Source organism: Bufo gargarizans, chromosome 1, assembly GCF_014858855.1.
Source record: "Bufo gargarizans isolate SCDJY-AF-19 chromosome 1, ASM1485885v1, whole genome shotgun sequence".
In the NCBI taxonomy this organism is placed as follows: Eukaryota; Metazoa; Chordata; class Amphibia; order Anura; family Bufonidae; genus Bufo; species Bufo gargarizans.
This window is the reverse complement of record NC_058080.1, coordinates 507,474,629-507,499,207: the sequence shown is the minus strand read 5'-3', so window position 1 is coordinate 507,499,207 and position 24,579 is coordinate 507,474,629. Positions and strand designations below refer to the sequence as shown.

The 24,579-nt window shown below is 44.8% G+C and overlaps 1 protein-coding gene across 2 annotated transcripts in view; it reads right to left on the bottom strand.

Moving 5' to 3' along the window:
• GAL3ST1 (galactose-3-O-sulfotransferase 1) overlaps positions 1-24,258 on the bottom strand; it is a 117,251-nt gene extending 92,993 nt beyond the window's left edge. Inside the window, exon 1 of one of the 2 annotated variants that reach the window (XM_044288475.1) lies at positions 24,133-24,258. The gene's annotated coding sequence lies outside the window, so the exon portion shown is untranslated. The remainder of the gene's footprint in view (positions 1-24,132) is intronic. The other variant, XM_044288484.1, reaches the window with a different exon arrangement.
• Positions 24,259-24,579: the final 321 nt, after the last annotated feature.

Below are 24,579 nucleotides of genomic sequence, written 5' to 3'. Positions count from 1 at the left end.
CATCTTGATGGCAGTGTACAGAAACCACATGAAACCAGAAATGGCAGATGCCAAGAGGGATTTAAATATATAAAAACGATTATATCAAAAGTTCTGATTGTTTCTCATCATATTATAACAACAAATTATTAGTAGATCGAGTGGGGAGATCATGTGACCGCTGATGCAGTCACGTGGTGTATTACGTCCCAAGGGAGGGCGGGGATAGGCCAACCAATTCATTCTTCAACTGGCGGTCACATGGTATGGTACGTCCCTGAGGATACTAGAGATAAAAGATATACACACACACACACACACACACACACACATACATACATACACACACACACATACACAGAATAATAGATAAAAGATAAAAAAGATGAAGATAATACTAAAATGACACTGTGAATGAATAAAAAAAAAACTGATAATGAATAGCTAGATGGGACATTTTGCACAGAGTAAGTACACAACGATGGGAATTTACATGGCAAATAAATAATAGAATGGGTGATAAAAAGGGGGGGTACTAAAAACGGCACAATGAGTGACATTAGGAGACATATGAAATGTCAAAAATTGGTAAATCAATAGGTAGGGCAATTAGCCCAAAGGCTACATGACAAATTAATTTAATATATACTGAAAAAATAAAAATAAAATAAAAAATTTAAATTATTATATTACATTTAACTTTTGATGTGAAGGGCCACAAGAATGTGTAAAGGAGAACATATTGAATTTATACGTCAATCTCAAAGGCTTCATTTAACCCATATGGGCTTAAACTATTCATTTTGAATATCCAGAACGTTTCCCATCGCCTGATATATTGTGTGTCTCCTTTTAGGTTCGCTGGTATTTGCTCTATAGGCGTAACCGTGAAGCCACATGAACTCATGGTGAAGCGCTGCATGTCTAGAGACACTGTGTTTAAGGTATTTCTTCTTAATATTTGACCGATGCTTATTCACACTAATGTTTGTATAGTGCGGCCGACGTACTGTAGATGACATGGACATTCTAACAGGTAAATCACATGGGAGGATTCACAACTCAATGTACTAGAAATGGGAAAGGATTCCCCACTGCTCCGACTTGGGAAAGATGGTTTCTGGCAAATCATTCTGCAACATAAAACATCTTGGGCAGCCGCATTTATAACTGCCCATGGGAATGGACTGATCAGAATTTGTGATTTTTAGTTTGACGGTCCGTTGGTCTTAATTTACTAGGTGCAAGAATGTTTTTTCAAGGTTCGCGCTCTTCTATAGGTTAGGCGGGGGACCTTCGGGATGATTTGGTTCAGTATGGGATCCCTTCTCAGGATGTGCCAATGTTTCTTCAATATTGTTTTAATGTTATCATACTTTTGGTTGTAGGTTGTAATAAAATTACAACAAAAAGGATTACTATCTGTATCCCCTTCTTTTTTCCGTATGGGTGCTAGGCATTCTAATTGTGAGAGTGCTGTAGCTTTTTTCTAGCGCCTGAGACAATATTTGTTGGGTAACCTTTTTGACTAAACCGGGTAGTGAGCGCGTCGCACTGGTTAACTAAATCTTTGAAAAAAGACAATGTTTTTGGACCAAAAGGTGGTTTGATAGATATAGGATTCCTCAAACACTCCCATAAAGGAGGTTGGCAAAACTCGGCGCGAAACGCGTCCCCATTGCTGTCCCTCTTATCCGTTTATAGATTTGTTTCTGGAAGAGAAAGACATTATGTGTAAGGATGAACTCAATACTTTTGATGATGAACTCTTTTTGTTGTACTGGCATATCGTGATCTTTTTCCAGAAAGATGGACGTGCACTTTAAACCTAATTTGTGCGTAATGGAATACAAAGCCGAAACGTCAAGGGTTAGCCACAAATAGTTGGTCTTCCATTCAATGTCTTTTAATGATGTTATAAGGGAAGTCAAGTCCCTTAGGTAAGATGTTAAACCTAAGACATACTTCTGGAGGTGGACATCGATATAATGGGAGCGCAGAAACTCCAGAGATAATAGGTCTACCGGGTGGGTTCTTCTCATCCTTATGGATCTTAGGGAGGTAGTAGAATGTGGCTAGTGTTACATCTTTTACAAGAATATATTCCTTTTCTTTTTTTACTCAGGATAATTCCAGCCGACTTAATGAGTGTTTCGAATTCCTCCCTGTCATGCCTTGATGGATCATTGCTCAGCATTAGATAGTAATTTACGTCAGAAAGTATGTTGGGAGCTTTCTTAATATAATCCTCCCTACCTTGGATGATGATGCCTCCACCCTTGTCTGCATTCTTGATGATGATATCAGTATTTGATTGGAGATTTTTCAAAGCAGTTTTCTCAGCTGCTTTGAGATTGTATTTGTGGTTGGTTTTTTATTAATTTGTCGAAAATCGTTAGAGACCACAGAATAGAAAGTATCCAAAAAATTCCCCTTGTGGTGAACGGGATAAAAATTGGATGGTGGTTCAAACCTGACTGGATTGCATCAATGTGTTCTTACTTCGGAGGTACTGTATGCTGTTGCTCGGTTGTGGATTTGGTTATGGAGTTTTCAAGAATCTTAAAAGGTCTCTTCAGTGTTAACTTCTTTATATAACGATTTAGATGCAAAAACAAAATCAAACTCGTTGATTTTATTCGTAGGGCAGAAGGATAGGCCCTTTGATAACACCAAAATTTCCGGTCTGGTAAGATTATATGAGGACAAGTTGAATATGCCTGACTCCTTGGTTAGATCCCCAACGTATATAAATTCTGTTGATTTTGACTTTTCCTTCTACCTGCTCTGCATCCTCTTCTGAATTTTTTTCGTTTTGTAGGTTTGCGGCCTAGTGGACGAAAAAAATGAGTGATGTTTGTAGTTTTTGGGCTTTGGAGGATGGGATAGGTGGTCGCAGGATGGATGAGAGGGGGTAGGGTGAGAAAAGAGACCGATGTGGAGGGTACTGGTGAAAGAAGGTTCTCTGCCGAAGTGGTGTCGCTACCTGGTTTGGGGAACTCCAATTCTGGTACAGATGTTGGGGATGCACAGGCATGGATCGTAATAAGCGAGTCAGCCTCCACATCTGAAGTGGGGGATGGAAAGGGAGATTCCAGAGCAGATGATGATGGTGATTGAGGATGAATTGAGTGGGAGGTAGGTTAAGAGGCGCACATTCGGATGTAACCTCTTCTGGGAAGAGTAAAAGGGGAGGAACCGACAAAAGGGGTAACATTACTAGAGACCGGATGTGGGAACCTACCTGGAGTAGGTAGTGGAGTATGAAAGTCCGATAGATCAGACTGGTTGGCGGGTGTACCCTTTAGGAGAGGAAGTTTGGGTGTTTTGTTGATGGGGTTGGTGTTGACGGGTGGTGACTCATGGTGATGTGCTAACCTATTATAATGGATATGGTGGTGTTGTAGGGAGTTTGTTATTTTATTGTGCTGAGCTCTGTGATGTGTGCATGGGCTATAGTGATTATTACGCCCATTACTGTCGGAGTACACATTCCAAGTTTTCCGATACCTTTGTTGATGTTCATTATGAGATAGTGGTGGTCCGATTGTGGTCGCCATCCGGGACAAAGGCTCTACCTGGTGGGGAGTGTTGGGCTCTTGTCCAACTTCAGTTTATTTACTAATTCTAGTGGGCCTGGTGTGGCTGATTAATGGTGGCACTATGTTATTCTAGTCCAATTTGAGCCAATATTTGATATTGTTTGTGGCAAAATCCAACTTAAGGTGAAAAATGGCTGTGTCATGAAGGTTAAAATGTGAGTTTTTAAAATATAAACTTGATTATCTGCCTGTTTCTCTCAATTTTCCACATTTTAACGCCAACAGCACTAAAATATATATTTTTTTTATTGATGTCCTGTTTTTACAAGTCATACCTAGCTCTCAATCTCTATTTACCAACTTCTTACAGCATTAACTGCCCTGCATTTATGTATTCATGTATCCTTTTATCCAGTCACGACCTCATGATTCATGTGATCACTTTTTTTACTTTCATTACTCGTGACGGCTATGTTACCACTACCTTTTATCCAGTATTATCTTTTACCGAGCAATCCTGTAGCCTTAGGCACACCTTTGTGTTTCTAATGTGTGTAATTTTGTGTATATGTTGTTTTAGACTTGAAAAAGGGGTCCACAGAACCCCGAAACGCTTTGTCACTATAACAATAATAAAAAAAACATTGTTTTCTAAAAATACTCTGGTTGCGTTTTTGCGCCTACGGTCCACCCCTCCACTCGACCCCTGGTCCAGTGGAAATATATCCTATTCATCGACCCAGACGGCGGCTTGGCCCCCGCCAAAGGGGAACGCAGACGGAATCGGCAGCATCAACCAGTGAGACGTAATCAGTCCTATCCACCTCCAGTCCAGTTGCACCAAACAATAGGTGCATCAACAACAGGTGAGCAGTACCACTCTTCCTGTTGCTCTGGAGGCTCGGCTCCTAACTTATTTACCCTATGAGCGCCTTTTTCTCTCCTTGGCCATTATCTACATTCTCTAAAGAAGGAGAGACCTATGGAGACAAAGTAATCTTTAATTGAGGAGAGGCCTATGCCGCCTGCCCTCTTTTTCCTAAACATTAGAGATTGGGCTACTCTAGGACGGCCTGCATTCCATATGTAGGAATTAAGGATTTTCTGCGCTGCCTTTGAAGAAAGAGTCGGGTACTGGAATTGGTAATGCCCGGAAAACATATCAGCTTTGGCAAAGTCATCATTTGGAATGACGTCACTCTGCCAACCCAGGATACTTATTTCATGTTGAAGCTCGTGAAGTCTTTTGAAATAGTGGAGAGGAGGAGTTCGTAATTATTCTGGTATGCAAGCGAGCAAGCTTATGTAAGCTTGATTCCAATGTAAGAAAGAGTCGATGTCTGCCAATCTATAGGGAATTAGCCTTTTAAGTATCTTAGTTCTGAAATTGGAATGTTAATGGGGAGGGCATAGGCGTGCGCACAGTGTGTGCCTAGGCACACCCTAATCAAGCCTGCTGTCCGGTGAATACTAATGAGCGCTTCAATTTTGGAAGCGCTCATCAGTACCGGAGGACCAGGAAGCAGTGAACGCTATGTATTTACCACTTTCTGGTCCTCGGCTGTCGGCTGTGCAGGGCTGCGCACAGCGTGAGGCGCTTTGTGACATCACGCTGTGCGCGCCAGTTCAGAGCACAGCCGACTGCAGGAGGAAGAGGATCGCGGGCGGCGAGGAGCTGCGGCGTCCAGGAGCAGAGAGGTAAGTGTTTTTTTATTTTATAAAAATGAGGCTGCTGGGGGCATAATGGAGTCTAATGAGAGGCATAATGGGGGCTAATGAGGCATAATGGGGGCTAATGAGGCATAAGGGCTGATAATGGGGCTAATGGCATAAAGGATATATATATATATATATATATATATAGATAGTAAGGGATCGTCTCTTATTTGGGGGTCATTCTCACAGAATTATCTTCATAACCACTGGGTCTCAGGTCCAAACAGTGCAATTTATTTTACACTCTTCATACACAACATGGCATAAAACAAAAGCCTGCCCGTCTGTGCTCTACCTAAACATAATAAACATCGTAACCCTAACTCCTTTTGGGGAGGAGTCAGGAGAGACAGCCCATCGTAATAGCCCGGATTTGCATACTGGTCGTCCATCTCCTCATATTACTTCCCCAGCAGGCTGCTGGCTACTTGGAAGGCCTTGTAGGCGGAGGGGACGTCTTTTACGACCTGGTCCAGGTTACACACTGTCATGAGACTCTTGACCTCTGCATCCACATCAGCCCCATCAACTGGTTTAGCCGATACCTTTTCAACCTTCTCTGCCTTGGCCAGCACCCTGGCACCACCATCTCCAGACCCACTCTTACCAGGCTCTGACTTCTTGGCACCTTCCAGAGGATCTTCCTCTTCCGGTTTCTCATTTTCTTCCACCTGCTGTGCAGCAGCACGCTTAGGCTTCTCCACCTCATAGATGGCATCTTTTGAGCTCATGAGAGCTTCCATCTCTGCTCTGAGTTGCTTGTTCAGCCTCTCTAATTCAATTCGCTCCTCAAGCACTTCTTCAAGGGCTCTCCCAGGCATCAGCCTCAGCTCGGTCACGTTCTTCGGCATATCGAACCGATATGTATTTCTCTTCAACCAAGAGCTGGTCAAACTTCTCTTGTTTCTAGTAACCTAGCTACTAGTAACCACTTTAGTTTTGCTAGGTCTTGACACTCTCGGAGTTGCTAACTGTCACGGCACATAGGCCACTTATACTGCTCGTGTCATTATTAACCCTGGCCTCTAGGGGCACCCCTGAGTCAATCCCCACCTGGGACATTTTATTAATCATAGAAACCTGTGGAGACTGCACATCCACCTCTGGTACATGTGGTACACCCTCTAGCCCCGCCACATTGTCTACAATGGGGTCTCCTAGCGGTGTTTCTTCAACATTTATCAACACTTTTATATCAGACACATGTTTACCAACAGGGGGAGCTTTTTCCCCAATCACAGCCTGCAAAGGAAAAGGCATGTCATTATTATCACATATTTCACATTCCCATTATGCATTTCGGCAAACACGGTACCATCACTGTTTTCAATGGTCCTTTCCCTTACACGTTCACTTAAAAAGTACAGGTACAAGTTCTGCAGGAGTTTTTGCACTCTCTGCAGAAGTGTCTCCATTACTCCACAACTCCCAGCATAAGGGAAAATTACACCCCAACACTCCCTCATGCATAAGCTTATCTGTAACATCAAGTTCATCAGTCTCTGTTCTCATTGGAGTCTCACGCTCAGTGAAAATCAGCGGATAGTCCTTATCCGCACGACTGTCCAGCACCTTTAGGCCTCTTTCACACGGGCGTCATGTTTTTTGCCCGGATAAGAGGCGGGTGCGTTGCGGGAAAATGCGCGATTTTTCCGCGCGAGTGCAAAACATTGTCATGCGTTTTGCACTCGCGTGAGAAAAATCGCGCATGTTTGGTACCCAGACCCGAACTTCTTCACAGAAGTTCGGGCTTGGGATTGATGTTCTGAAGATTGTATTATTTTCCCTTATAACATGGTTATAAGGGAAAATAATAGCATTCTGAATACAGAATGCTTAGTATAATAGTGCTGGAAGGGTTCAAAATAATAAAAAAGTTAACTCACCTTCTCCTCTTGTTCGCGTAGATCCCGGTCTGTTCTTTAGCTGTGGGCTGAATGACCTGAGGTGATGTCAGATCACATGCTCCAATCACATGGTCCATCACCATGGTGATGGAGCATGTGATCTGACATCACCACAGGTCCTTTAGCCCACAGATAAAGAACAGACCGGCATCTACGCGAACAAGAGGAGAAGGTGAGTTAACTTTTTTATTATTTTTAACCCTTCCAGCACTATTATACTAAGCATTCTGTATTCAGAATGCTATTATTTTCCCTTATAACCATGTTATAAGGGAAAATAATACAGTGAATAGACTGTCACCTAGAACCCATGCGTGAAAATCGCACCGCATCCGCACTTGCTTGCGGATGCATGCGATTTTCACGCAACCCCATTCATTTCTATAGGGCCTGCGTTACGTGAAAAACGCACAAAGAGGAGCATGCAGCGATTTTCACGCAACGCACAAGTGATGCGTGAAAATCACCGCTCGTGTGCACAGTCTCATAGAAATGAATGGGTCAGGATTTAGTGCGGGTGCAGTGCGTTCACCGCACGCATCGCACCCGCACGGAAAACTCGCCCGTGTGAAAGGGGCCTTATTATTTTACCAGTCTCAGGTTTCAATATTGTGCTACTCCTTACCCGGGCTAGCATGGGATCCTGGATCCTTGTCATCCCAAAACTAGCTTTGGTCATGGGCAACTGAGGTAACACAGAAATCTACTGCTCTGTAGATTTCTGCGAGGGAGCAATCACAGCAGGCTTATCCGCCTGTTCAGACACAGTTGTCTCTCTGTGACTTATTACCTACCGGCCCAGCAGGTATCAACTGCCGCTGGCTCACTGTCACTGGCTCTGCCACATAGTTAATAACAGGAACAGTCTTACCCTTTGCAATCAACCATTCTGGTAAAGCAGTGACATTCTCTCCCGCGGACTCATCAAGGTTGTGGTTGCCCCTAGCAACAGCTTTACTGCACCTCCGCACTTCCTCTCTAGGACTCCGGACACAGTCGCAGGGAAGATATGCACTCCTGAGAACCACACCGCTTTCCACCTCTTGGTCTTCCCGACGGTTGCCCTTGGCAACGGCACATATCTGCTGTTCATCGGAGTCTCCAGGTACACAATTTGTAGCATTTTCTCCACTCCACAGCTGCCAAAATAATAGGAAGCCTTTGCCAAGCACAAACTCCACTTCCAGGGTCTCACATTTTAAGAGCTCCCATTGCACAGGGCCATAGTCTGTTATAAAGGTAAGTGACACCTTAGTTGTTGTCTCTGGCCCTCGTCACAAAGTCCAGAATTTCGGGCAGGACCTGAGACACTTGTTGGCGGGAGTCTAGTATAACCCCCAGCAGGATCCCCCCGATCACCATCTCACAGGACTTTTCCCACGCGCTCCACCATTTGGCAGCCATTTTGATAGGTCAGTTTCTTTTACTGTGCCCTTTAAATCCCTGCACACCTTGCACCTCAGGGAAAAAAAAAGTCCAGATTAACCAGCAGTTTTCCAGCAGCACCTGCTCCAGCTCCAGCGAACAAGCAGGCTTCCGGCCCTTTAAATCACTGCAGAGCAACACAGCAATTCCTTGGCAACATTCAGCAGCACCTGCTCTTTTCCGTCAGGTCATTGCCCCTAGCAACCTGCTGTTGTTATTGCCCGCATCCTCCACCAATTGTAAGGGATCGTCTCTTATTCTCACAGAATTATCTTAATAACCACTGGGTTTCAGGTCCAAACAGTGCAATTTATTTTACACTCTTCATACACAACATGGCATAAAACAAAAGCCTGCCCGTCTGGGCTCTACCTAAACATAATAAACATCGTAACCCTAAGGCCTCATGCACACAACAGTTTTTTTTCACGGTCCGCAAAAACGGGGTCCGTAGGTCCGTGACTTGATCAAGGTCATCCTTGATTTTTGGAGGATCCACGGACATGAAAAAAAAAGTCGTTTTGGTGTCCGCCTGGCCGTGTGGAGCCAAACGGATCCGTCCTGAATTACAATGCAAGTCAATGGGGACGGATCCGTTTGACGTTGACACAATATGGTGCAATTGCAAACGGATCCGTCCCCATTGACTTTCAATGTAAAGTCTGGAGTCTCTTTTATACAATCGGATCTGAGTTTTCTCCAATCCGATGGTATATTTTAACTTGAAGCGTCCCCATCACCATGGGAACGCCTCTATGTTAGAATATACTGTCGGATATGAGTTACATTGTGAAAACTCATATCCGACAGTATATTCTAACACAGAGGCGTTCCCATGGTGATGGGGACGCTTCTAGTTAGAATATACTATAAACTGTGTACATGACTGCCCCCTGCTGCCTGGCAGCACCCGATCTCTTACAGGGGGCCGTGATCAGCACAATTAACCCCTTAGGTGCCACACCTGAAGGGGTTAATTGTGCGTATCATAGCCCCCTGTAAGAGATCAGGGGCTGCCAGGCAGCAGGGGGCAGACCCCCCTCCCCAGTTTGAATATCATTGGTGGCCAGTGTGCGGCCTCCCCCGGCCCCCCTCCCTCCCTCTATTACATTAATAACATTGGTGGCAGTGTGCGGCCTCCCCCGGCACCCCCTCCCTCCCTCTATTGCATTATTAACATTGGTGGCAGTGTGCGGCCTCCCCCGGCCCCCCTCCCTCCCTCTATTGCATTATTAACATTGGTGGCAGTGTGCGGCCTCCCCTCTCCCCCCCCCCACCCCCATCATTGGTGGCAGCGGAGTTCCGATCGGAGTCCCAGTTTAATCGCTGGGACTCCGATCGGTAACCATGGCAACCCCAGGACGCTACTGCAGTCCTGGTTGCCATGGTTACCTAGCAATAGTAGAAGCATCATACTTACCTGCTGGCTGCTGCGATGTCTGTGTCCGGCCGGGAGCTCCTCCTACTGGTAAGTGACAGGTCTGTGCGGCGCATTGCTGTCACTTACCAGTAGGAGGAGCTCCCGGCCGGACACAGACATTGCAGCAGCCAGCAGGTAAGTATGATGCTTCTACTACTGCTAAGTAACCATGGCAACCAGGACTGCAGTAGCATCCTGGGGTTGCCATGGTTACCGATCGGAGCCCCAGCGATTAAACTGGGACTCCGGTCGGAACTCCGCTGCCACCAATGATGGGGGGGGGGGAGAGGGGAGGCCGCGCACACTGCCACCAATGTTATTAATGCAATAGAGGGAGGGAGAGGGGGCCGGGGGAGGCAGCACACTGCCACCAACATAATAATTCAATAGAGGGAGGAAGGGGGGGGCGCACACTGTGCCACCAATGTTATTATTACAATAGAGGGAGGGGGGGGGACGCACTGGCCACCAATGAAATTTAAACTGGGGAGGGAGGGGGGTCTGCCCCCTGCTGCCTGGCAGCCCCGGGTCTCTTACAGGGGGCTATGATACGCACAATTAACCCCTTCAGGTGCCGCACCTGAGGGGTTAATTGTACGGATCACAGCCCCCTGTAAGAGATCGGGTGCTGCCAGGCAGCAGGGGGCAGTCATGTACACAGTTCGTTGTATATTCTAACTAGAAGCGTCCCCATCACTATGGGAACGCCTCTGTGTTAGAATATACTGTCGGATCTGAGTTTTTACGAAGTGAAAACTCAGCTCTGAAAAAGCTTTTATGCAGACGGATCTTCGGATCCGTCTGTATGAAAGTAACCTACGGCCACGGATCACGGACACAGATGCCAATCTTCTGTGTTCTTTCACGGACCCATTGACTTGAATGGGTCCGTGAACCGTTGTCCGTCAAAAAAATAGGACAGGTCATATTTTTTTGACGGACAGAATACACGGATCACGGTCTCGGCTGCAAAACGGTGCATTTTCCGATTTTTCCACGGACCCATTGAAAGTCAACGGGTCCGCGAAAAAAAAACGGAAAACGGCACAACGGCCATGGATGCACACAACGGTCGTGTGCATGAGGCCTAACTCAGCTATACGATAGCGTTGGTATGGAACCAGGTGTGGCTTACCCCAGACATACAGTCCACCAGCCCTCAGGCTGTAACAAATGCAGTACCTTTGGAGGGGGTTGTGGTCTAGCAGTCCTCCTGACTCTGACCTTTCAATGCTTGTTCCCAGGTGTCGCTGAGTCCCCCAAAGTCCAGGCTATTGCATAGCCTCAAAGCCCCTCAGCCTTGCCTAGCTGAGACCACACTTACAGAGCCTCACTAGGCCTCTGTCTGCACACTCTCCAGAGTGAGACACACCCAAGATCCAGTAGCAGGATTAAATAGGATCCCTGGACATGAGCATGCCCTAAGTCCCGGACTGAAACCTGGGGAAACAACACCTCAATGTTCACATTGCCACAAATTATATATATATATATATATATATATATATATATATATTCAAGGAAAAATCAACGCAGCACTCTTCTTGTAAAAAAACGCAGTGTCTTTATTCACACATGTGACACAAAAATAGGCAACGTTTCAATCCCCTTCCGGGATCCCGTTTTTTACAAGAAGAGTGCTGCGTTGATTTTTCCTTCTATATACAAGCCTATGGTCAAAGGCGAGACGCTTGCACCTGATAACCTCTAAAGTGAGTGCTGCCAGATTTCATATACTATATATATATATCTATATATATATACACATACATATATATATATATATACATACATACACACGCGCGCGCGCGCGCGCGCACACACACACACGCTCGCGCGGTTGGTGTTTTTGTGCTTTAGGGTGTGCACCCTAACACAAAATAGTGCCACACTACTGTACTGTCCCCCACCATCAGACCATGGGGTTGTGCCAGATATATTAGGAAGGGTCCCAGGCAGGCATTACTTGTGTGGAGAAGAAGGAGGGAGACGCCGCCTGTCATGTCTAGGAGTATTAAAGAATGGAGGCTTTCCCGGATCAGGCTCCAATATAGGAAGTTTCCACTCCGGAAGCATAAGCTTGCCATCTTCGAAGGTGTGAACCACATGTGTATGTCCATCCTTAGAGACAAATCCAAGCAGGCGTGTTGATTCTTCAATGCTATATTGATCCATATGACAGGAGGCGTTTCGGCCCGTCCAGCCTTCCTCAAATGCAGTTGAGGAAGGCTGGACGGGCCGAAACGCGTCCTGTCATATGGATCAATAAAGCATTGAAGAATCAACACGCCTGCTGGGATTTGTTTGATTTTGGAGTTGGGAGCGATCCCTTCCCGTGCAGGCGATTTTCAGGAGAGTGGTGAGCTGTCTTTCCTTTTGATTAACATCCTTGGAGACAAGCAGCTTTAGAGGGCATCCCCATTTGTAAGCAATGTTGCAATTACATAGTGTTGCTGTGATGGGTATTAAGGAGCGGCGTTGCCGCAGGGTAACTGCCGAGACGTATGGATTAATAAGGTGCCGGGAGTGCACCTGCTTTTCTGGCAGCTACCATCACCTCCTTTTTAATGGGGAAGAAATGAATACGGGCTAAAGTGTCCCTTGGTATTTTTGGGCCCAGGTGTTTCAGTTTCGGGACCCTGTGGGCCCTATCTACCATTAGCTCCTGAGTTGCCTTTTAGTCTTCAACATGTTGTTAGGGATCAGGTCTAGAAGCTGCTGGTCGGTTTTAAGTGACAGTAGTGGAGGGTGTGCTGTGTCCTAGTCGCTGAAGTGCAGGAGCTGTGTACTCACGCAGCCATCTCTCCTGGCGGCCAAGTCACACGCCACGCTTCCTGTTTTAATACTTAACTATCACCTGTTCCCATGTTGAATTGGTTTTTCTTTTCATAAATGCGAATTTTTATACAAAATAGCACCACATAAACTTTAGCCCGTATATAATTGTCTGCAACCATTTGAGCCATTTCTGCCGATAGATGAGGCCTAATATGCACCAGTTTGATCGCCCCGCCCACTTTGACATTTATAACTTATTTCTAGCGTGATGCATTCTTTATGGTGAAAATTCTGGAGAAAACAGCTGATATATTTGGCGCAAATCAAAATGACATTCTTTTTGGTGCATTTTACGCTTAGCAAATGTCTCCCTTTGTGTATTTTTTCTGTCTGGAAAGTGACCCGCAGAGAAGATTTGGAAATCCGCAGTGTGTCAATTTTTGTGTGGATTTTTCATGAGGAATTAACCCTTTGCAATGCAACGTGTGGATTTGGTGTGGAAACGCAGCGGATTCCACATGAAAATCAACAAAGAAATTCTGTTTGGAAACCAGTATCCATGTGCAGGTAGCATAGCATACATTGGAGATTATTAAACTGTGGTCAACTTGCATCTATCATGTGTTTTTATGTCTTTTGTATTTTTTTGAGAGGGGGGCTTTTGAAGCATTTTTTAGAAAAAGATATTAGAGGGTATTATAAGATCGTTTAAATTTGTGGTGTGAAAATACGTGCTTTTAAAAAAAAAAAGTCTCAGCTCATAAATCTGTAACAAACTGAGGTCCTCTCACAACCACATAACAAGAGTGGCTATAAAAAAAAAAACAATTGTCCACTGATGCAAAAAAAAAAAGATTTACATGAGGTGAAACAAAAATATGCCACTGAAGAAGATCTGGCCTCCCACAAAAACTTCAACTATTTTCATCCAAACATCAGTCTCGCTCTCAGCTACTCAAAATCTCAAATACACTTCCTGGATACAACCATATATATCAAGAACACCACCATACAAACATACCATGAACCTACAGGCCGCCCAGCATACCCAAGATGGGACAGCTTCAATCCAGAATGCACAAAGAAGTCCATAATTTACAGCCAAGCTCAGCGATATATCCGGATCTGTTCAGACACTGAAGACATAAAACATCTGCTAACACTGAGGAATACACTTTTACGACACCATCCCCTGATGACAGATGAACAGATCCACGGATTCAAAGAAGCAGCCTCTTAAATGACAAAAAGAGGACAATAGCAGGGTGCCCAGGGTTGCCAATCAGAAATCTTCTTTTTTCTGGACTTGTTCCAAAATCACAGACAACCAACATTTTTTTTACAGACAAACTGAAAAAGCATAATGAATGATGAAGATTATAAGCAGTGGCGTAACTAGAGTTCTATGCCCCCCCTCAACAACACACTTGGCCTGGTTGCACCTTTTGTGACCACGATCATTACACCCCCGGTCTCTGGTGATAATATCCCCCAAATAATACAGCTATAGCATCCACAGTAATATCCCTATAGTGCCCCCAGTAGTGTCCTTCCACTGCCCCCAGTAATGTCCCCCACTGCCCCCAGTCTTCACTCACATGTAACGGGCCCGACACTGTCACAGTACTTCATGGCAAGCCCGTTAATGTCGGTCAGGCTCCACCTACCCGCTTCATTTGTGAAAAATACTAGTATTACAGCGCTGAGGCCTGATAGATCCTGGACCGCATGTGATGAAGCTGACATGAGCATTATGACGGGGCCTGGCATGAAGTACAGTTACAGTGCCAGGCCCTGTTACATGTGAGTTTTTTTTGTTCAATTAAGTACCTTTACTTGCAGGATACGCTCCACTGATGTTGCCTTCCTTGTTCTTTTTTTCAAATACCCCTTGCATGCCCCGCTGTGCCCCCCTGCAGTATGTTAATACTGAACATTGGTACAGTGAGGAGGAGTCACCAGAGTTTTGTTAGTGGGCGTCTCCTTCTCCCTGGCTGTGCCGCGATCCAATCACAGCAGAGAGAGTCACAGCCAGGGAGAAGGAGACACCCACTGAGAAATCCTTGGTCTATCCCAGTGGTCAGCAACCTGCGGCTCTAGAGCCACATGCGGCTCTTTAGCCCCCTGATATTGGCTCTTCCAGGTGCGGGCTCACATGTACAGTGCGATAGCATTTTCGTTGCCCGTAGCAAAAATAGGTAGGAGGGTGAAGACCAGGAAGCGGTGAAGGCTCTGTACTCAACGCTTCCTGGTCCTCGGTTGTAGGCTGTGCAGGGCTGCGCACAGTGTGAGGCGCTCTGTGACGTCACTCTGTGCACGCCAGTTCACAGCACAGCCGACAGCAGGAGGAACACAGAGCGCAGGTGGTGAGGAGCAGCGGCATCCAGGAGCCGGAGAGGTAAGTGCTTTTTTATTTTATGAAACTTGGGGCTGATCTGAGGCAATGAGGTGATGAGAATCATAATGGGGGATATGAGAGGCATCATGGATGATGAGAGGCATCATGGATGATAATGGTGATAATGAGAGGCATCATGGTTGATAATGAGGACGATGAGAGGCATGGGGCTCTTATCTGAGGTCTGATTGAGGGGGTCATTTACTTTGGGGTCTGAGCTGACATCTGATCTCAGGGAGGTCTTATTAACATTGAGGTTCTGCTTAAGTGCTTGAGGCATAAGGTCACTGACTTTTTGAATGTTCGTATTGCGCTTCAAACAATACCTTCATGGGAATAGGGGTTCTAAGTTAGTCTCCAACCTTATTAAGAACTAAAGAAATAAATCCTTTATTCAAGCCATTAAATCAGCCTCAGGCCCCCGACTTATTAATACTCCAGCGATAGCTCAGGAGTTTTGCTCCTTTTATTCAAATCTGTATAACCTCCCAATACCCCTCACCAGCCAGCAAATCGAGACACGCACGTCGGAGTTCCTTAGCTCTATTAACATCCCAAGAATTTCTGAGGTCGATATACATCAGCTGCTTCAACTGTTTACAACGGAAGAGGTAGAAAAGGTTCTAATGTCTATCCCTTCAGGCAGGAGTCCCGGACCTGACGGTTTTCCAAGCTCATATTACAAAAAGTATAAAGATATTTTAGTCTCACATTTTGTCACGGCATGCAATCTCCTCCTTACAGGTGGTTCTCTGACCCCACAAGCCTAGGAAGCGCACTTAACGATTATCCATAAAGAAGGGAAGGATAAGGAAGCATGTGGAAGTTACAGGCCGATTTCACTGCTGAACACCGATTTGAAGTGGTGGGCTAAACTGCTTAACAGCAGGATGCCAGGGTTGCTCCCTGGGCTTGTGGGTGAAGAACAGGTAGGTTTCGTTGCAGGTAGAGAGGGTAGGCATAATATCAGTAGAGTCATACATGCGATCACCCACGCCATCAAATCTAAGTCCCCTCTTGTACTCCTGGGCACAGATGCGGAGAAGGTGTTCGATAGGGTTAGCTGGGCCTATATGGAGAAAGTACTACAAGCCTTTGGCTTCCCTGAAGGCCTCATCAGAGCTATCTATACTCTATACTCTGCACCATCTGCGTGCGAGAGTACTAGTCAACGGCACCCTATCGAACGCCTTCCAAATTAGAAACGATACTCGTCAAGGATGCCCATTATCCCCCACCTTGTTTGTACTCACCCTAGAGACGCTTCTTCTTAAGTTCCGCCAATCCCCCACGATCAAAGGAGTGAAACTAGGCAGATTTACTGCTCCTGATGATTTACTGCTCCTGTTGTCAAATCCTGAAGAGGCTTTGCTGGAGGTTATGCAGATTTTCGAAACTTTTGGGGTTCTCAAACTTTAAGATAAATTTCGATAAGTCGGAGGCCCTTGGCGTTTCCCTCCCAGCTGTCCTGCGTACTAAGGTCAAAGCCCTCACACCATTCAAGTGGCCTACACAAGCAATAAAATATTTGGGGGTGACGATCCCGATGGACCCCAAGTTGTTGTTTAGTCTTAATTTCCCCCCGCTACTCTCCAAAGTCACCTCTATTCTCTCTAAGAGCAGCTCTCCTTTCCTAACCTGGCTAGGCAGGAAAAATGTCCTCACCACCTACATCCTGCTGCTGATAATGTACACCTTGAGAGCCCTACCCATATCGGTACCTGTTAGTTTCATTAATAAACTACAATCCATCAGGAGCAGTTATTTGTGGGATAAGAAGCGCACTAGAATGTCCTTTCGCCTTCTTTCCCGAAGAAAGAAACATGGGGGTATCTCCCTCCCTGACCTATCAACCTATATACAGGCTATTAGTTTGGAAAGGTGGCTTAAACTGGCCAGACAAGAGACATTCTGTATGCATGTAGATTTAGAATTGGCCCTGTTGGGTAAGGAATTGTTCCATAGGTTATGGACACCTGAGAGGACAGGAGAAGGGACCAAAGTAGATAGCGTACTCACCAGAGGAATGCTGCATATTTGCCATAAGTCTTTGGTCTTAACATCTGCTCAGGACAAGATTTCTCCCTTAGCTCCTATCTCAGTTATCCCCACACTACTGTTCCCACAAATTAAATCTCCATCAGACATTTGGCTATCAATGTCACATCACAGATTAGGAGATTTGAAAGGGTTACAGATCACTTCCGACTTCTATACTGCCCTCTCGGGTGTACCTGCCCTTGGTAAAGATTTCATTCAAAGAAATGACTTTGAGAATGCTTGTAGGCAGTTTATGATTTCCAAATTTACTCCTCTCCCTGATCCATCATGGTTGGAGAATTATGTTCTGCTGCCAAATTTACCTCATAAATGCACCACCCTCATTTATAGGCAGATTCTAAGTGAGAGCTATTCTAGCGTACCGCCCTGGGTTGCTGAGTGGGGAAAAGAACTCCACCTTGAATTTAGTGACACTGACAGTAAATGGATTCAGAAATCTTCGCACGGCTTTTCAAAGTGCATAAAAATTCAAGAAAACTCTGTTAAGACAGCGTTGCGTTGGTACAGAACCCCCGAGGTTCTTTTTTTCTAATTTCAAAAGAGATTTCAAACATTGAGGTTCTGATTAGTGGTCTGACCTGAGGTGTAATGAAAAATATTTTTTTACATATTGTCCTCCTCTAAAACCTATGTGCGTCTTATAGGGTAAAACGTTGTGGAGTGAAAGAAGATGTAGTGTCGAGGATTGAGAAAGATATGTTCAGATGGTTAGGAATACCCTTATGAAGTAAATAAGTTTAAAAAATTTGCCTTTAAAAAAAACAAAAATCGCTGTTTTGTCGATATTTGGCTCATTTTACTAATAAGGTTGCCCACCACTGGTCTATCCCAACAATCAGTGGAGCCCAGCCGCGCCCATTCTGAGTGAGCCCAGTACCTCCCCTCATCCTCAAATCCCCTCCTAGCTCCTCCGACCGTACTGTAATCTTGTGGGTGCGGGATCACTCAGAATGGGTGCAGCTGGGCTCCACTGATGGTTAGGACAGCCTCTTTGGCTCTTTTCACAGGTGATTTACGTATATTTCAGGGTACTTTCACACTTGCGTTGTTTGATTCCGGCAGGCAGTTCCGTTGCCTGAACTGACTGCCTGATCAGGCAAACTGTATGCAAACGGATGTCATTTTTTCTGACTGATCAGGCATTTTTCTGACTGATCAGGATCCTGATCAGTCAGAAAAATGCCTGATCAGTCAGAAAAATGCATTGCAATACCGGATCCGTTTTTCCGGTGTCATCAGGCAAAACGGATCCGTTTTTTTTTTTTTTTTCATTTTTAAAGGTCTGCGCATGCGCAGACCGGAATGACGGATCCGGCATTCCGGTATTTTGAATGCCTGATCCGGCACTAATGCATTCCTATGGAAAAAAATGCCTGATCAGGCATTCAGGCAAGTCTTCAGTTTTTTTCGCCGGAGATAAAACCGTAGCATGCTACGGTTTTCTCTTTTGCCTGATCAGTCAAAACAACTGAACTGAAGACATCCTGATGCAAACTGAACGGATTACTCTCCATTCAGAATGCATGGGGATATGCCTGATCAGTTATTTTCCGGTATAGAGCCCCTGTGACGGAACTCTATGCCGGAAAAGAAAAACGCAAGTGTGAAAGTACCCTCAGCAAAACGACAGCAATCATAAGTTACCGGTATATTTCTGACATGCTATAGGAGACCTCCAATAACAACGTAATCTTGCTGACAGAATCCCTTTTATACTGATGATTTATTTTCAGTATTTGATCGGTGGGGGTCCGACACCCACCAGCTGTTGGAAAAGGCATCGGTGCTCGCAGTAGCGCTGCGGCCTTCTCACAGCTTTCCCTAGGCCGAGTGACGTCACGTTCATCAGTCATGTGGCCTCATAGAAGTGAATGGGGCCTAGCACGAGTAAGGAGCACCACTGCCTTCTCAAAACAGCTGATCGTAGGGGACCTGGGTGTCGGACCCCCACCGATCTGATACAGATGACCTATCTAGAGGTCATTCATTTGTATACTGCCTGATGAAGGAGCCTGTGTTATACTGCCATAATAAAAAGTATTTACCATCACATCTGCTGTGTGACATATTTATTAACCATTTGAACCATAATTTAGTCATGATGTAAAAGTGGAGAGAAAAGGTCTTGGATTCAGACAATATATAGACAGTGATGCATGCCGTGACAAGTTTATCACAGAAGGCACATGCAGTCATGAAATCTGGCACAATATATACCAATAAGTTAGCCTAGCCTGATTCTGCCTTGGAGAAATGAAAAGAGCATTGCCAATAAGTCTCCATACATAGCAGCTTTCTTTAAGGAGTGCCAAAACGTTGTACGTATGTACGTTAGAGTGATCGCACGAGCCTCCGAGCTGTGACAGACGGACGGTATCTCACTGCAACATCAATACAAGAGGAGGCAATGGAAAGCCTTAGATGAAAGATAAAGTCACACTGAATAAAATATATATAAAGCCTCACCTCCCCTCCAAAATCTGTCTTTTTTTTAAAATAATTTTTGCATAGTTTTCTTCAATTAAATTAATTTTTACTGTAAGCAAAAATGACATATTTGGCACCAACCTAATTGTAACGACCCATAGCATACGAGTAATTATAGTGGGAAAAAATGCACAAAAACAAAGCAGGAATTGCATGCCTCCCAAGTGTCCCTCTTTTGGAGGGACAGTCCTCCTTTTGGACCCAAGTCCCTCTGTCCCTCTTTGATCCTTAAATGTTCCTCTTTTTGACCTGGGGAATTAATGCATAAGGCCTCATGCATACAGCCGTTGCCTGGCCGTGACCGTATCCCGGCCCGCATACGGCGGTTCCGCAATACTTTTACTGATGAAAAATATATATTTTTGCTAGCAAAAATATATAGTACATGAGGTGAAACAAACATCAGTCTCTACTCAAAATCTCAACAGAATCTGCGCCAGATATATGCCCCAAAAGTGGCATATATCTGGTCATAAGTGACCCCCTAAGTGCTGCGGATCACTGGCCCGATCACAAGTATGCATGCTACCCCAATCCTAGCCACTAGACTTAGAAGAGGGGCTCGCACTGTGCAAGCACTGCCACCGCTGCTAGAGCGTGGTGGTGGTGGCTGTAACCCCTGACCGAGCAGTAAACAAAGAGGAGGAAGACCGAGCCGAAACAAGAAAACAAGTATTTGGCGCCTTTTCAGTTTTTCTGCAAGAAGGGAGGCAATTAAGGAGATGAGAATACTCTTGATGCTTCCCTAGCTGGGACACACCCCATTGTAGTCAATCCGACACTGCCATCAATTCCACTATTCTGCTCCTATGACAGAACTGAGCCTTGGAAACCATTTGTCCATGACAGAGCCTGTCATGTTGGAGGAGCGTGCAGTCTGCTCTTTGGGCAGCAGGTCATAGAGCAGGAGGAGCTGAGCAGATTGATATGCAGACTTGTATGTACTCTAGTTAAATACTGTCGCTGCTCAGTCTGAGCTTAGGAGTCCAGTGGGTGGTCCTATCGGTGATTGACAGATATCTCCATATGACTTAGCATAGAGATCGCTATCAGTCACTGAGTAGGACCGCCCACTGGACTCCTAAGCTCAAACTGAGCAGATATTTATTTGAAAAGTTCAGAATGAGCAGGAATAAAAATTAAGAAAAAAATAAATTCAAGCTTATTCATACGTCAGTGAATCTTAGATGTGTACAGTCAATGTTCTCCACAAACAGCACCCCGCAGCCATTGATTTTAATACAGTATGTATATTCAGACTTTGTTTTTCCAATGATCCTGGGTCACGAAAAGATAGCAGAGACATGTACTGCTTTGGTCCGTGGTGTAGACCAAACCTGCCCATTGAAGTCTATGGGTCTGTGAAAACCACTGAAAGGACATTGATGGCTCTGCATTCTATTAGTGGTTATTTGTAGGAGATGCTCCAGTTTTCAGCCTAGCAGTGCACATGGAATACGGATGACGCACGGAGAACGAAAATTGAACACGTGGACCAAAAAAGAATGGACCCTTCACTGATGAAACACTGACTGCCTTGTCAAGGACGTAATCACGGACATGGACTCAGGCTAGGGCTACACAGCGACATGTGTTGCGCAACAAAAAGAGAACATGATAGTCAATGGTGTTCCAATGTGACAAGCTGCGACACAAGTTAGGTTTTTGTGCGACTGTCGAGTCGAAGCATGTCGCAGTGCGACACCATTGATTGTCATTACAAAAAATGTATTGCGACATGAATGTCACCGTGTAGCCCTAGCCTTATACTGAATCTTTTCCTATAAAACTATACATCAATCTGCTGCTCAGCTCCTCCTGCTCTATAATATGCCGCTCATACATGGGACTTGCATGTTCAATGAGACAGATTCCGTTGAAAGGGGTTCTCCGTTCTTATTTCAAATTGATGACCTATCCTCAGGATAGGTCATCAATATCAGATCAGTGGGGGTCCGACACTCGGCATGTGCGCACTGTGCGCGCCGTCTCCTAGTACAGCTGATCCGCGGGGGTGCCGGGTGTCGTACCCCTGCCGATCTGATATTGATGACCTTGCCCTGCGGGTTGGACTTGAAATCTGCAACATTTCAATTTATGTTGCGGTTTTCCTCTGTGGATTTCATTCTTTTCTGCAGGAAAACCGCAAGTAATACATGCAGTTTGTCGCTGTTCATGAAAAGGCCTCATGCACATGACTGTTGTGTGTTTTGCGGTCCGCAAAACACGGATGGCGTCCATGTGCGTTCCGCAATTTGCAGAATGGCACAGACAGCCATTGATATAACTGCTTATTCTTATCCGCAAAACGGACAAGAATAGGACAGGTCATATTTTTGGGGGGGACCACGGAACAGAGCAGGGTCTGCATCCAAGCAGCAAAAACTGCAACTCGGATGCGGACCAAAACAACGGTCGTGTGCATGAGGCGAAAACCAAAGAGGATTTTTCCGCTGGATTTCCTTTTTCTTTAGGGCACGTTCACACGCGGCAGATTTTGTTGCAGAAAATTTCTGTCACTGAGAATCAGTTCCATTCACCTGAATGGGGTAGTTTGGATTTCTGCAAGTCTCATTCACTTGAATGGAACTGATTTTCAGTTACAGACATTTTTCCCCTAATGCTCCTACTCAGATAACATGACAAAATCATTTACAAGAAAAGATACAAATAATAAAAAGTATAGTATATACGGTATATTATAGTATTTTATCAAAAAACATCCCATTAGTGAAAAATACTAGCAGTCTTCGGACACACACAATGGGCAGTTGCAAATATATTTTGCTTTCTTTGTCGTCTTAACCTGAAATAGAGAGTCTCAGTCCACATAATTATTAGGGTCCATTCACATTCATTTTGTGGTCCGCAAATTGCGAATCGGCAAAACACAGATACCGGCCATGTGCGTCCTGCATTTAGTGGTCCTGCATATTCCGCCCTATGTTAGAAATGCCTATTCTTGGCCGCAAAATTTACAAGAATAGGACACGTTCTATCTTTTTTGCGGGACTGCGGAACTGATATACGGGGTGCTGTCCACATCTTTTTCCGGCCCCACGGAAATGAAGGAAAAAAATGCAGATCAGATTCGGACAGAAAACACGGTTATGTGAATTGACCTTTGTTCATCCGACTGATTTTGAAAAACACGCTTTAAAAAAATCAGAGCGGAACTTGCATTTTTTATTTTTACTGCCAAAAAAGCACTTTTGTGCTGTTTTGACACGTCTTTTTTAACTAATGGGATTTCACTTCAATACAGTACAAAGCAGAATTTTCAGCTTGAGGATTTTAACGCAGAAAAAAAAAAAAAAAAAAAAAAAGCATGAATATACTGAAATTCAAAATAACGGTCGTGTGCATGAGGCCAAAACCGAAAAGGATTTTTCCGCTGGATTTCCTTTTTCTGTCACTGAGAATCAGTTCCATTCACCTGAATGGGGTAGTTTGGATTTCTGCAAGTCTCATTCCCTTGAATGGAACTGATTTTCAGTTACAGACATTTTTGCCCTAATGCTCCTACTCAGATAACATGACAAAATCATTTACAAGAAAATATACAAATAATAAAAAGTATAGTATATACGGTATATTATAGTATTTTATCAAAAAACATCCCATTAGTGAAAAATACTAGCAGTCTTCGGAATCAGAGCGGAAAAAATCAGAGCGGAACTTGCTTTTTTTTTTTCACTGCCAAAAAAAGTACTTTTGTGCTGTTTTGACATGTCTTTTTTTTTTTTTTAACTAATGGGATTTCACTTCAATACAGTACAAAGCAGAATTTTCCAGCTTGAGGATTTTAATGCAGAAAACAAAAAAAAATGCATGAATTTACATGGAGCTTTTGTTTTAAGCTTCGTATTCATTTCAAAAGGAAATTCTGCACCGATTTGAGGCATTTCTTGGAAACGCTCCAAAATCAGTGCCAAAAGACTTTGTGTAAACTGGTCCTTACAGTCCGGTGTGGAGCAGCCCCGGATCCTCCGGAGGGATCAGGGTCCGAAATTAGGACTCCAGCTCCCAAGCTGGAGACAATCCTTGCTCTAGGTCCAGGGTATATTTCTTCTGATCTTATTGATTTCGGTAAAAACTCCAGTCCAGATGGAGCCACCCTCACTGCTAATGGTAGATCAGACTGGTATAGAATATTTACTGTATAATGTGAGGTCTTAGCTAATGCAAGTTAATACCACCTACCAAGCACTGCACACAATGATCACACAATGATCACACATGATATCGAGTACTGGGTGGATATCATATTCCCAACAACTAAAGCCAAAAAAGAACTTCTGTCCAGTAAAGGCGCTAAAAACAAACAAACGTGCTTATGAAAGTTCCCTGACAGCACAGCGTGTGAATACAGCCCTAATACTAGGGAGGACTGGCTGAAGCGGCACCTGTAGCACTCACCTCGGGAGGTAGATGTCCGTCCTACAGTGCAATGTCGCAGTGTGCCATACCTCAGAGGAGTCCCACAGTCTAGGTCCTCCGTCACACACTGCGTCCTCCAGGACGAGCAGGCACTTCAATGGTGGCGCTTTTCTCCACTTTCTTCCTGACTAATGTATCATTAATCTCTCTCAGCCCCCCACCACCACCCTCTCCATCTCCGCCCCTTTTCTTCCTCAGCACAGAGAGGCCATTCAGCGCCCGGCGGGAACAAGGCTTCTTTTATCTGCTGACAGAACAAATAGCAGTCTCACAAGGCAGTCTCTGGGGGTCTCAATGTCACAGGGGGGGGACTGGGACTTACAGGTGGGTGTCCCTAGTGCTGCTGACACAGGAGCATTATCTTCAGCAGGGCTGAGCTGTGGGGACCATGCTGGCAGGTGTAAACAGGTGCAGCAAAAAGGCGAC